The following is a 13,859-nucleotide window of genomic DNA, read 5'->3' as shown; positions in this document are numbered from 1 at the left end:
GATGCCATCAGCAGGTTTGTGAGAGAATTGTTAGTAGAAGGAGAGTACTGTCTGTTTCCTCTTTCTCTGTTTATCAAACAGTTGCTGTTAATGAGCTTTACATGTACATATCAAAATGGAGATTAATCTTCTCTGACCCTACAGGGTTGCTGGACTTCTGTCCCAAATCTTTTTGTGATTAACTGTGACAAAGTGAGGTATGCTTTGTTTCTCCCTTTTCCTTTAAGTGTAGATGGAGCCCTTGAAATGTGTCTCATCTATGCTCGGTCAGTGAGGTGAACTATTAGGATCATGGACATTCATGTAAACACGCTTAGCTGTCTGGTGGTCGAGTCTGCAGTTCTGAGCTGAGGAATATTACGTGCTAAATCAAGATTAATGGACTGATACGGACAGCCAAGCAATGTAGGGTTGGTCAGTTTATATGCACAGATGACAGATGTGCAAACACAGATACACACCAGCCTAGATTTACACCTTTATTCCCATGTTAGAGCCGTTCATGCTGCTTTACTCATGAGTGCTTAGTAGCAAAATAGCATTCACAGAACTAGCCATCAATCCCATAAATAAGGTAGATGTGTGCCCCTTTTTTTTTACCTACGGAGACTGCCGGGTCCTTACACAAGTGTTCAGCTCCCGCTGTGTTGTTTATTTTGGTGCGGGTACGTCCAGTCTGAGAAAGTTGTGGTGATGGATGTGTGGCTTATTGTGAGAAATGCGCATTTTTAACAAATGCGTGTATGAAGGCGTTCATTGCAGAGAAATGAATGCTGAAGATGTTTCTGCCACATGAACCATTTTAAACGCACTACTCCTTAAAAATGGTTTCCAGTGTGGGGATTCACTGCTTTCAGCCATGAGCGATTGATCGGCTCGTCCGATGCACAGTTTGACAAACGTAAAACCACACTCACCGCACAGACCAGCAGAGCAAGCAGGGAATCCCTGCCACAGAGACTGACAGCTGCATATACAGTAGCTTGCTGGGGCTGGTTCTCCCATAAATCCCATGCTCTCTGCTTGAATAATTGATTTCAAATTGATTTATAGGCTCAACTGGCTCATTTGCTGGACTTGTATTTTTGTTTCCTATAATTATTGTCTGCCTGGGTTTGCCAGCAATAAGGCCAAGGTTTTACCCTCCAAATGGAAGCATTTTCCACAGAAGCACCAATTAAATATTCATTTGGATTTGTTTGTTTCTCTGACAAACCATAAATTAGACACCCCAACAATTTCCTATACATGATGGAAGTTGAATGTCACACGAGGCCCATTTTAGCTCTGCTGTGCAGTCCTTAGAATTCGTCTCATGCATGATGCTTTTCTACAATATATATCTTAACAATGAAAGTCCTTAAAGGGGACAGATTAAGCATTTCCTGATTTTATGTCATGTGATCACTTTTAACCATTTAAGTGCAAATAATCCCAGTGACCCCAAAACTCAGGTTTTAGACTGCTTTAAATGCACTTTATGATGTGACTGAGCGGCTATCACAAATGGCCAACATGGCTCGCCAACCTCCCAGTCAAACTTTCTGAGGAGTAACCATTTAATAGGAAGTTAAATGGATACTATTATACTTCTGTTAAATCAGTGCTGTAGGTGTGTCATGACGTCAAACTCTTCTAAAGCCATATCATATCCTAAAGTGCACATCCTTAGAAATGTATCTACACGTTGGTGTCATTGCAGCCTGCACAGGTATTAATGTTTGCAATGGAATCTTCAACTTGTATAGTCTACTTTGTCGGCTCTATATGGATTCACCATAGAAATGAAACAATAAAGTGAGGAGATAAATGTTTTTGATAAAGAATAAACTGCACAACAGTCCAGTGTAACATGCTTAAGGGTTGTTTTGAACTGTCGATCATGCAAAGCTAAAATAATTGCGATGAAAAGGAGCATAATGGTTCCGTTTTAAAGATCTGTTGTGTGCAGTACATGGGAATGCAAATGCTCAGTGCAACAGATTCTTCACAGTCACGGAAGTCAGGATAGTGTGATGGTTAAGATGAGTCCTCATTTGCATGGATAACCCTGCCAGGGTGAAGTCAGAACATGAGCGGTGCAGGCACAGTACTTGTTGTTGTTGTTGTTGTTAACATCTCTCTCTGTCTCTCGCTCTGTCTGTGTGCGTCATCATTAAATATTAAGGATTTTACTTGCTATCCAACTATTCATTTAAAAGCCAAGGACGATTTGGCGCATCATTGTATTTCTAAACTAAAAAGCCATTTCTAAATGCCAGCTCCTCCCTCCTTTCTTTATATGATCAAATGCTCCTCCAAACTCTTTTGTGTCAAAGGAGATTCCTCACATGAGGAGGCAGTTGAGCTGCTATCAGAGAAAGTGCTGGATGTCATCAGGAGGATTAATGAGGAGGAAGGGAGGGACTGTGTAGGTGCAGGAAGGGGGAAGATTTGGCAACACTGGAAGTATAGGAGAGAGACAGTTGTGAATTAAAAAATAAATACAAATTAGTGTTTTAATAAGTTTCAAGGAAGTTAAATGGGGACTGGGAGGAGGAAAAACGGAAGGAGTAAGCTTAATTTATTGCACAACCATCTAAAGTTTCCATCTTATGGATTACTCACTTTGTTATCAAGTTCCAGGCTATACAAATGTTTGAAAGAAGGGATGGCTAAAAAAGCACCTTTTGGAGGTCTTGGACCTTTTTCCACAAAAGATCTCTGAAGCACCCCTGGGGGCGAATGACCCTGTCATCTCACCCCTCCCCCCCTTCCATAATCAACCCCTCCGTTGCTATCAGCCTCCTGCTGAATTCACAGAGCCCCCTTCTCTCTGCATGCTGGCCAGTCCTCTGCAGCTCCTGCAGCAGATGCGTCGTATTTTCTGCCAGATGTACCAGAGTGCCTCCTGCTTAAGTAGGGAAGAAAGAGCAACTCCAGGAAGGGGGGAGAAAAAGATGCTGTAGGAGGAGCGTGAAAGAAAGAGGGCAGACGACGCAACAGTTTTACACTGCATTCGGCTTGAATGGGAGAGGCGTGTTAGAGAGAGGGAGAGAGCAGTACCGGCAGCATACTCGCTGGAGCGCAGGTGGATCGCAGCTGTCTGAAGAGAAAGATTTGGCGGCAGCAGGTTTGTACTGAAGATTCTATAAAACTGTAGCTTTTTATTCCGTGTTTTTTGCACAGCTTTGTATGTTCTGTGACTGAATGGATGCCGTGTTCCCCTTCGTAAGAATGGCTGTATCACTGCTGTCCCTTCATGTTTCTGCTCTGCAGTTCTGTCATTCCCTAGAGCTGACCGCCGCAAAGGAAAGTGTGCGCATCAGTGTTAAACTCATGTTTTTGTTTCGTTTTTTTTTTTTTTTTTTTTTTTTTTATTAAGTTGAGGCATGCACTGTCCTTCTTGGTATCTTGTTCACAAAAGTTCATTACACATAAGGAAGTTTAAGAGGTATTCAGAGACTTGTCCGGCATGCTAAATGAAATAGCAGAGGCCCGATTCCCTCCTTTCAAATTGGGAGTTCTTTTACTGCGGAGAAGAATAGAGCTGGGAGCTTTGAATGCACCCGAGATGGCTTTCTGTGTGCTTAAGAGAGGTGCCGCCCTCTCAAGTGTCAGCATGCTTATGGGAAGGTGGTAGGGGGTAGGCTCATGTGCTTGTAGTTTGTAGAGGGGGCTGGGATTTTTGCATCTGGGCTGTATTGATAAGGCATGAGTTATTACCTTAGTCTCTTACATAATATGAAATTTTAGTTTAAGGTTAAGGATTTAAAAAGTTGCTTCATTTTCTTGTGGTTCCTTTTTCCCTTGAGGGGAAGGAGTGATACAGTCAAGTGCTCTCGTGAATCTCTTTTCATAGATATCTGTTTACTGTCGACTGAGCAGCGATAAGGAGCCATTAGGAGCTGCTTGTTTCTATTTCGGACTGTTTTTCCGGGTATTGCTATGAAAGGCCCCCTTTCATGGTTGGATAAATGACTGACTGACTGGGAAAACCGGTGGTTTTGTTGCTCTTTGCTCACTTTGGGTTTTTTTTTTTTTTTTCTTTTTTTTGTCTTCCCTGAAATTTCTGCTTACATTTGCTTCACTTCATTAGATTTATATAGCTTCAGGCATTTTCCGTGATCAAGGCATTGCCTTTTATTCCTCGAGGTTATGGACCATTTCTACTTGTTTTCTCTTTCTTCTCAAGAACTGAATCACAGAAATCTGTACACCATTTCAGATCAACAGTCTCTGATTTCAACACAACAGATTTTTTTTTATTTATTTTTTGCTCAAATGCTCTGCAGCTTATCCAAGAGCTCTCACGCTGTTTGTGAAGGAAATTTGGGGCCAAATTGAGTCATGTTTGTGCTGCAGTTCTTTTTGAGCTACGGTAAGATCTCAAGCTACCCGTCAGTGCTACAAAGTGTATGCAAATGTGAACTTAGATCTGCGTAGGTTACAAAGCTTAGAACTGACCTGCGTTTTGTCTTGTCCCTGACAAGCACAGTGACTTGCTGTCACATTTGTCTTTCAGTGCCGAAGTAATAAAGTCTGATTTACATCAGGAACACACCTGCCTCTGTAGTGTTACTGCATACAGCCACTGACTGTACGTTTCTTCACTAATCTCTTCCTGTTGTCTTCACTGTGGTACTCATTGCTTACATAATAGTGAGCAAATAGTCCTCACAGGTTTGTCTTTGTTGGCTGCCTCACCTTTATCGTCGAGGATGAATGAAAAATACTGTAATCCACACTAGGTGCAGTAGTGCGCACTGCATTGCACAACCTCAGCAGACAGTTTGTTTTTCGAAAATCATACATTTGGGGTGTCAAATGCTCTAATGCTTGATAACGGCCAAGCATGTCAAATCTTGCTTCTGCCAAAAAGAACATTTTATTCTCTTGGATTAATTTTTTTTTAAATTATTGAAATTGGTATTCATCCTCTCATCGAGCCTTAAACCAACATCAAAATATGCATTTTTAAACTTTGACTTAAAATCTGGTGAGTTCTTGATGATGAGGCTGAATGTGCACATACAAAGCACTGCCAGCTGCAGTTTTACATGCTGTTACTGTTGCTTTGTGGAGGTTTAACAGGAGCAGAAAAATGTTCTGCTCTGAGATTCACTTCTTCTGCAGAGGAGATTATTAGGTGTGTACACATTGTACTTGCTGCCATGGCGATGGCCTTGGTGCTCCAATGAATCCTGAAATGTCCAATCAAATATTTGTGCAGAGTTCATCTGCAGAAAAAGCAATAAAAAAGGACCCTTGCTGCAGGCTTTGTTTGGTCTCCTCTGAGGTTTCTCATTGTTTCAGGAATGACTTTGTGTGCTGGGCCCTTGAAGAAAATGTTGGTGCTTCAGGCCGAATGATTTGCAGTCCTTCTGGCCTTGATTTCCTCTCCCGAGGCATTTTTTTTTTTTTTTTTTTTTTAAATAATTTTTTTTTTTTTTTTTTGTATTCACATGAACTTGACACCACATGCCTGCTCTCAGGTCGAGGTTTTGAGATATAACTTGGTGGAAAATTGAGATTGATTTCTTGGTGTTACATCTGACTTATTGTGCTTTGACCATATAGTTCCCAAAAAACTATCGAAGAGAATTTATCCCCCATTGCTGAGGCTGAGGGGGTGAACACGTACTGTTAGCGAGAAGTATTTTCCTGGTCTCTCAATCAACCTCAGCGACCTCACTGGCTCTATTCCTTATGCTCTCTGTAGTGTACGTGCACGTGCGTGTGCATGTGTGTGTTAGTTAAAAAGCTTGGGTATTATTCCCACAATTATGTCATACAACATGGTTTCCAGCTGTTGGTGTCAGCTGAACTTAATTTTGCTTTCAAGAAATTCATCCCCAACCACAGTCCATGTGTTGTGTGTTTTTTTTTTTTTTTTTTGTTGTTGTTTTGTTTTTTTTGTTTTGTTTTTTTTAGGGGGTGATTTTGTGCATGTGTGCCTGGTCTGTGTTTTGTTCCTTTTTTAAAATCTTTGCCTTAACTGTTTATATGAAAGTACACACTGAAGGTCTGTGTAGTGTCACCTGTTGGCTTGCTCCATAAAGAAAATCAGATTGTGAGTAATGGAAGCGCTGAAGCTTTTTGGTCTTTTTGGAGATCATGATTAGGGTCTGATTGAATACTGCGTTCCAGCTCTAAATTAAACCAAATGTGTTTTGGGCTGGGTCCCACATAGACGGGCAAACACGTGAGCTGAAAAAATGGCTTCACACATTTCAGCTTGAATGCAGGTGCTCATGTAGTCTCAAAGCAAAATCATCTTTGAACCAGAAAAGTAAATGTGAATTTTTTTTTTTTTTGTTTGTTTGTTTACAGTCGAGAGCATTTAGGCACCACTGAGGTCTTTCAAACATTACATTTACATAGACAAGGCTTCCAAATCCTCAATTTCCCCCCCAGGCTTGAATTTTGATCTGTTGGATTTTGTTTACATGGGACTGACATTTAGTCCTCTCTCTCACATCTTCATTCCTGTTGCAAGCTTGTTACTCAATCAGATTGCAATAAACGCCCCCCAAAGAGAAAGATTGATGCCGTGTGGTTTGCTGATTTGCTGCTGCTGTTATTGTTGGAGTCATGCATGAAAGAAGTCCAAAGCAGAAAACTGCAGCACTCCAGCCTCTGAGTAATCCCTTAGATAATGACATCAGTTAAGTACCCTAAATGGGTTGATCTTTGCCCAGCAGTGGCTGGACCCCACTAACCCCAGGCTCCCATTTTACCCTGGCCACAGTGAGCTGAGTCTTGTGGGGTGAAACCAATAACTATTTAGGTTCTCCCAACACTTTTTTTACAGACTGTGCTAGTGAGGTCAAAGTTCATGGGAAAGGTTTCTGAAGTTGTCTTCACCAAGCAGCTGCATCCCCTGGCAGGTTAATATTAGATCTCATAGTTAAGGAGCCATATGTTACAGGGAACTGAAACTTCTGTAGTTCATTACTTTATAGTTGAGCCTTTGTTGAATCCTTACGACTTTTAAGAGTTTAATGAGCTACATTATTGTGTTTATATGTTCTGGGTAGTATTTATGTTAGCCAAAGAAATGCGAGGACAGAATGCAAAGCTGTAGCTCTCAGGCACCCGGGTTATACTGGCGGTTCTGAGTCAACCTGCTTTCTTGGTTAATGTGTGCGCAACAGCACAAAGAGTTCAAAAGCTGTAATTAAAGTTGATAGGTTGGCATTTAATACATTCAGTCATATTACTGCTCTTACTGTCACAGTTGACAAATAGGGCAGGTTTATATTGAACTTGAACAAATAACAAAAATATTGCTGTTTATGAATCCATCGATCTTTCTTCTCTCTCTCACATTGCAAATCTCAACATACCACAAACTACCATGAATGGCATTTTTGCCATCATGCATTTCAGTGCATAAATAGACAAAAGTATTGGTTAACTTACACATTACACCTACAGGAAACGCATGCCATGATGCTCCCAGGACACAGCTTTTGTGCTGATAATAATGCCAGAGGAGATTTTGGACTCTGCAGTTATTGAGTCAACAGAATGTTGGTGATTTTTATACACTGTTAACTGTCTTTTTGCACTCGGTAACCAGCCTCTGTAACTCTGTGATCTCTCACTGGCTGAGTTGCTGTGGTTCCTGCAGTAATAACACTTACGGCCGATTGTAGAATATCTATTTCACAAACTGACCTATTGAAGACTGGCATCCTATTACAGTACCGCACTCAAATTCAGTGAGCTCTTTAGAATGACCCCTTTTTTTTCATATGTTTGTAAAAGTAGACTGCATCCCCATTGCCACAGGTAAAATCAAAAGTCATGAGGTGTAGCTCAACACTTTTGTCCTTAAGCCTGTGTGTGTGTGTGTGTGTGTGTGTGTGTGTGTGTGTGTGTGTGTGTGTGTGTGTGTGTGTGTGTGTGTGTGTGTGTGTGTGTGTGTGTGTGTGTGTGTGTGTGTGTGTGTGTGTGTGTGTGTGTGTGTGTGTGTGTGTGTGTGTGTGTGTGTGTGTGTGTGTGTGTGTGTGTGTGTGTGTGTGTGTGTGTGTGTGTGTGTGTGTGTGTGTGTGTGTGTGTGTGTGTGTGTGTGTGTGTGTAGCTAGCTAAATTTGTGCTTCCTCAGTTGACTGAACCTCCCACCCGTTTGTGCTTTGATTTCAACCACATTCACTCTGCTTGGTGCCAAAGTACCTCACAGATGTGCAAAGCAGAGTGCTCCTTGTGTTTCCCTGCACAGCCTGTGTGGCCTAAAACTGTATGTTGTCTTTGTCTTGTGAACCTGATCCCAAGTGCAAGTATTGCAGCACCATCCACAACCGTCTGGACCCACTTAAGCACTGGACAACACAGAAGTTTAGAGGCTATTGAAAGAACACGAAAGAGCATAAAATACATTAAATACTGAAAGACACTGAATAAGAATACCTTTTTATCTTTTGTCTTTCTCAGGCTTTTGGAGATGATGTGCATCACAACATTTTTCCTTTTTGTGCTTCCTTACCACTGTTGACATCAGTTAGCTAATTTTGGCTTGTGTCATTAACCTTAAGATATCCCTACTTTTTTTTTTTTTCTCCTTCCATTATATTTGCTGACTGTATGAACACTACTGCCCTTTTGACCTGACATGCCTGATGAACAGTTTTTGTAGATATTGCTTCCCCCCCCCCCCCAAATCTGATAACTGCAGTTTATACAGAACATTTCTTAATTTTCTCTGTTGGCTGTGATGGTGATAACAGATTAAGGTTGAATCACAAGGACTATCATGTGTCTACACGTATAAAGCTAGCTTAGACTTGTATTGGTGTTAGTAATGCTGATCTTTAATCAGGAAGCTACCACTTGGTTTAAAACCAAAGCCATTTTTCTTTCTTTTTCTTTTTTTCCTGTGGAAAAAGTCAACCGGTTGAAAGGAGCTTCATTAACTTTTTATAGTAATGTTTTATGCTCTACTGACTATCACCATAATTGTTTACAAATGCCAGGTAATAAGTACTAATTTCCCAATACAGAATCCCTACCCAGAATAAAATCTCTTTACAAATTTGTCTTTGAAGCTCTGAGAACAAAGTGTGAATTTCACAGGAAAGGAAAGAGTGTTTTTTTTTTTTTTTTTTTTTTTTGACAGGTAGTTGGCTCTCCACATGTGGTGTTTGTCCTAGGATTTACAGCTGAGTGTAATGTGATGTGTGGCAGGTTGAGGAATTAGAAAAGATGGAGTGGAGCCCAAGAAGAATGATTTATAGATAAAATAGTAGCAAACAACCAGCACAAATTTATGAATAAATTTGCATCATATCCTAGGGATATGATGCACAGCACCCGCAGGACCAATAACTTGGACAGGACTCCAAAGCTTCCCACCATAAAACTGGTGGGAAGCACTTTTCTACTTTGAGCATTCAAGGCTCTTTACACAACTTGTCTCATTTACCCATTCAAACGAGCACTCTTTCTACTTGGGGTTAGTCGCTTGCCCAAGGATGCAGACTGAAGCAGCCAGGGATCAAACCGCCAACCTTCCAATTAGCAGATGAACTGCTCTTCGGTCCCCTAGGTGGGTGGCAGATTTGAACATAAGTTAATTGGTCATTCTAATGGTGCATACCGAATTAAGCTGGGAGTCAGAATTTGAGTTTCCAGTCGGAATTTTCAAATGAAATGCCTCTTCAACATGGGAAGTGAGCGCAACGTTAATGTGTGTGTTGATGTGTTAGCCCTGCGACAGATTGGCAGCCTGTCCAAGGTGTACCCCGTCTCTTGTCACATGGCAACTGAGTTAGACTCTAGCCTAGCCATGGCGCTAATTTGGATAGGCAGAAGAAAAATAATGGATGGATGAGTTCTCTGTCCTGGTAGATTGGCTCAGGACTCAGCCTTCCCAAGTTCCTTATTAAATCCTTTTTCAGTCTTCTTTCTGACCCTTTTTCCTACTTTTCTGCTTCTTAACTACAGCCTGGAAGTCATTTATAAAGTCAGGATGGGGTTTCTCCTGTCCAAAAGTGGATATATGAGTAGAGCACAGAGGGTAGAGACTAAAGTTTGATGTCCCACGCCTCCCATCAAGGGGATTGTGTCAGAGTGGAGCTAAAGAGCTCCGTGCTGGAACCAGCTGTGGGTTGATGTTTGGCTATAACCAAACTTGGTACACAGTCTCTGCTTTAGTAACTAACATCTGGTTCCAGCACTTTTTAACAGTGCGTGCACAAAAGTAAAATAAGTGGTAGTTCAATGATGTTGGTGTACTGACACTACACTTGTTTCCCATCCTTAGTGAATCCTGTCAGTCTTACCTCAGCTGTTAGTTTCTTTCCTCATATTCATTTAGTTTGTTGTAAATTAAGATTGGGAGATTACTGTGTTATACTGTCATTGTGCTTATTCATACTCTCTTCCACTAAATTATTAGAGGCTCTGCTTTTACGCTTTGTCAGTTCATGTTGGTTGTGGCCCAGGAGGTAGTGTCTGCTGTCAACCAATTGCAAGGTTAGTGGTTTGGTTTTCTGACAAGATGCTAAACCCCAATGCATCCACGTGAGCAAGTGAATGTTAGGGTAAAAATGCTTAGGCATATATAATGGCATTTCTTGTAGTAAAAACGTACTTCGAGTGCTCAAGTAGAGTAGAAAAGCACTATGTTTGCCATGTTTTAAAGTTTGTATATGTCGATATTTTTCAAACCAAAAGAAGTCCACCTGTTTCGGGGATATCAGAAAAAGGCTCAAGTGTTTGTGAAGTTATTTGATACAAATGCAACACTTTTATACATGCTAAACAATAAGGAATCGGCAATCCTAAAAGTGAAAACATTGAGGCATAAAGGTCCAACATTACAAGCCTGGGGGAGTTCTGTGGGTCCACACCCTAAAGACTACTAGACTTGAAGACTTAAAGTTAGAGAAGTTGGAGAACATATCCCAGATTCCTTGTGCGTGAGAGAGGATGGGGTCCTGAGAGGGAAAGGGGGGGAAGAAACCAAATGTGCATGTGTGATTTTTCCTGAATTTATGCAAGTATCAATTACATGGGTCAAGGGTTACAAACTTGGAGATGAAACAAGTAGAAGTGCAGATGAAGAAGTGGGGTGGGAGGTTGAACAAGTTAGATGGGCAGGAAAAAAAGACCACTTTGGCACGCATAGAGGGAGAAATTAGTGAGTGAGTTGGGAGCGTGGGTAGGTGGGAGGAGATGTTATGAATCTCCCCTTCTATTGTCATTTCCTCTGCAGCTGGTCCCGGGTTGAGAGGGAAAGAAAAACACAACTTGGAGGATCTGAAATCTAAACAGCGATCCTGCCAGTGGGCTGGGTGTTCCCCGCTGCCGACACATCTGTAATAAAACACATTGTCTGATTTTGTAATGTGGTGTTAATAAAGGTGTAGAACAGGTCTGACAAGCTAAAGATGTAACAAAAATCTGAATAATGAATAATCCGTTGTGCAAAGGAGAATAAATCCTTTTTAATAGATTAAAACTTCCCGATTTGAGTTCATGTGGGAAATGAAATTGATAGTGTAGAGTTCTTTATTTTGTGGAGTCATTTCATGTATGTACTCACAATTTTTGTGCTTCTCACTGTTTTAAGTAAGTCTCAATATTTAGTCTGGGAAGACAATTTCCTTAGATTTATTGCCCAGCCCGAGCCCTTCTCTCAGGTCAGGTCTGTGCAGCTCAGCCTGACGGTCTATGGTCGTGGCCCCTTTAAAATATAGCCATTAGGGATTTTATTATCTCTCAGTTAGCCTGTGGTGGTCTTTCACAGTAACACAGTTCTATACAAATCATAGTTGATTGTCTGTACACAAGAGATCACAGAGCAGAGTGAATGGATCAATTTAAACATGGCATTTGTTGAGACACCTGCTGCACGTCAAAAATGGCTATAATAACAAATCCTTTCAGTTCTGAATTTAATTTTTTTGGTCGAACTTTTTACATATTACTTGGGGATTTTTGTGCAGGTGTGAAAAATTAAAAACAAGCAGGATTTATATCTCTTCCTCTACAGCTATCCTTTAATTCTTCATACAACTGATTCTGTCACTTTTTGTGATTACAAGTGTGCTTATCACCATAAAACTCTGAGAAGACACCAACCATAAATGTGTCCCTTTATTTCACTTTGACTTTTTAAAGACTCTCAAAAGAGTCATCTATTTTGTGCACCAATGTTTGAGGCGGAGGAATGTAGCTGCAAGAAGCTGTTGATCGATGGGAGACACATAGAGGTGCTCTCTGCAATATTCCTGTTAGCCAAATGTTGAACCGACCGTTTTAGCACCGTAACATAATTTGGGGATTCTTATAAGAAGGACTGCAGGATTATGGGTCGCTGCATGCTGTGTGCCGCTCTAAAAAGTCCTAACCCTGAGCAATACACCGGGGCATTTAATATCCCCTTTACCGTTTTGATGCAGTACTTTGTTTATGTTTGTGTGGCGTAATACGAGTGTCCTAGCTCACATTTATAGCTTTTAAAAAAATCTGTTCCAAAATGTGCTGTTTCTCACACTGTATACTTTTAGCTCATGGATTTGTCCTTTACAACATCCCAGACTGGTTTCTTTCAAAGCTTCTTAGTGCTTCAAAGGATACTACTTGGCTCAGCCTCACAAAGCTCGTCATCAGTGCCGCTAAACTGGCTCGTTCAGAGTCCGCCGCTTCCCTCATGCTCCATGGAGTTTGGCAGGTAAAATGGCCAGAATTATGGAAGTCATTAAAATTCCTTGGGAACATGTGGACCCTTGTTTATTTTTCCGTCCAGGCGGGAGGGTGGAGGGCTGCCAAGATGCTGCACTGTCTATCTCTCAACAAGAAAGTGTGAGAGAGAAGAATGACCTGGTGGAAGATGAAGGAGATGAAAGAGGGGTTAAAGAAGGGGAGGAGGTGGAGGACACACAGGTGGTGGAACTGAGGGGATGGATGGAGAGCAAAAGTGATTTAAAGAGAGAAATGTAGGCGGGACAGTGAGAGAGAGGAGGGGGCACAGTCCGACAGCCTGTACTGGACGCTAAACAAAAAGTTTAACAAATGAACGCTGAGGTTTCAGTGAGCCGAACAGGATGAGGATTAGAGACGGATGGATTCGCACACAGGCTGCAGGCAGAAAAGCTGAGACAAAGAGGGATGTAGAAATCAAAGTAATGGTGGAATCTACCAAAAAGACACACAGGGGAAAAAATGTGTTTTTCTGTCTCCATGACACTATATATGAATTACGTGTACGACCTTGATAAATCCTTTCATTGAGCTTGTGTGTTATCAGGGTGGGAGGACAACTCGATGAGTAAATATGTACATTAGCACATTATCCACTGTGCTAATTCTTTTACAACCCAAACTAACATGTTTTTAAGACTATCCCTCACTTAACAAAAAAAACAAAAAAAACAAAAAAAAAACAAGTCTGGAAGACGGGTGAAAAATGCCTACAGCAAACTGTTAACTCTCACAAATCTCAGCTCAGTGTAAGGAATAACAGGAATAACCAGAAGTTGCTCCCTTTTAATTAACCCAAAGTATCATGGGATCAAATGGGAAGCATCATGCTTCAAATTACCAGAACTTTTACTATTTGTGTCAATCAAATGTGGTCCAGCTGCGCCCACAAGGCCTTTTTTCTTTTTTTTTTTTTTTTTTTTCTTTTTTTTTTTTTTCAAATAAAAATATTCTTATTTATGTTTTAGCTTACCTTCTGTTGTATGTATCTATACACATACACAGAAATGGTTATAAAAGTTTGACGAAAGCAGATGACCAGACCATCAGATCATCTCTCCCTTCAAATCCTAGACTTGTCATTCCACACCATTGTCTTCTGTTAAAGCCATATAACATTGTGGGTTGTTAATAAGAGACCTCAGATGGTGTCTCGTTTTCTGTGACCG

At 41.0% G+C, this 13,859-nt stretch overlaps 1 protein-coding gene across 5 annotated transcripts in view; it reads left to right on the top strand.

Moving 5' to 3' along the window:
• add3a (adducin 3 (gamma) a) overlaps positions 1-13,859 on the top strand; it is a 103,481-nt gene that overhangs the window by 27,661 nt on the left and 61,961 nt on the right. For 2 of the 5 annotated variants that reach the window (XM_039613389.1, XM_031727459.2), the window contains exon 1: positions 2,921-3,112. The exons of the other annotated variants lie outside the window; for them this stretch is intronic. The gene's annotated coding sequence lies outside the window, so the exon portion shown is untranslated. Of the gene's footprint in view, positions 1-2,920; positions 3,113-13,859 lie in introns of those variants that run through there. 5 annotated transcript variants of the gene reach the window in all.

This window comes from Oreochromis aureus, linkage group 6 (assembly GCF_013358895.1).
Source record: "Oreochromis aureus strain Israel breed Guangdong linkage group 6, ZZ_aureus, whole genome shotgun sequence".
Taxonomy (NCBI): domain Eukaryota; kingdom Metazoa; phylum Chordata; class Actinopteri; order Cichliformes; family Cichlidae; genus Oreochromis; species Oreochromis aureus.
The sequence above is the reverse complement of the archived record's forward strand: the minus strand, read 5'-3'. Positions and strand labels throughout refer to the sequence as shown.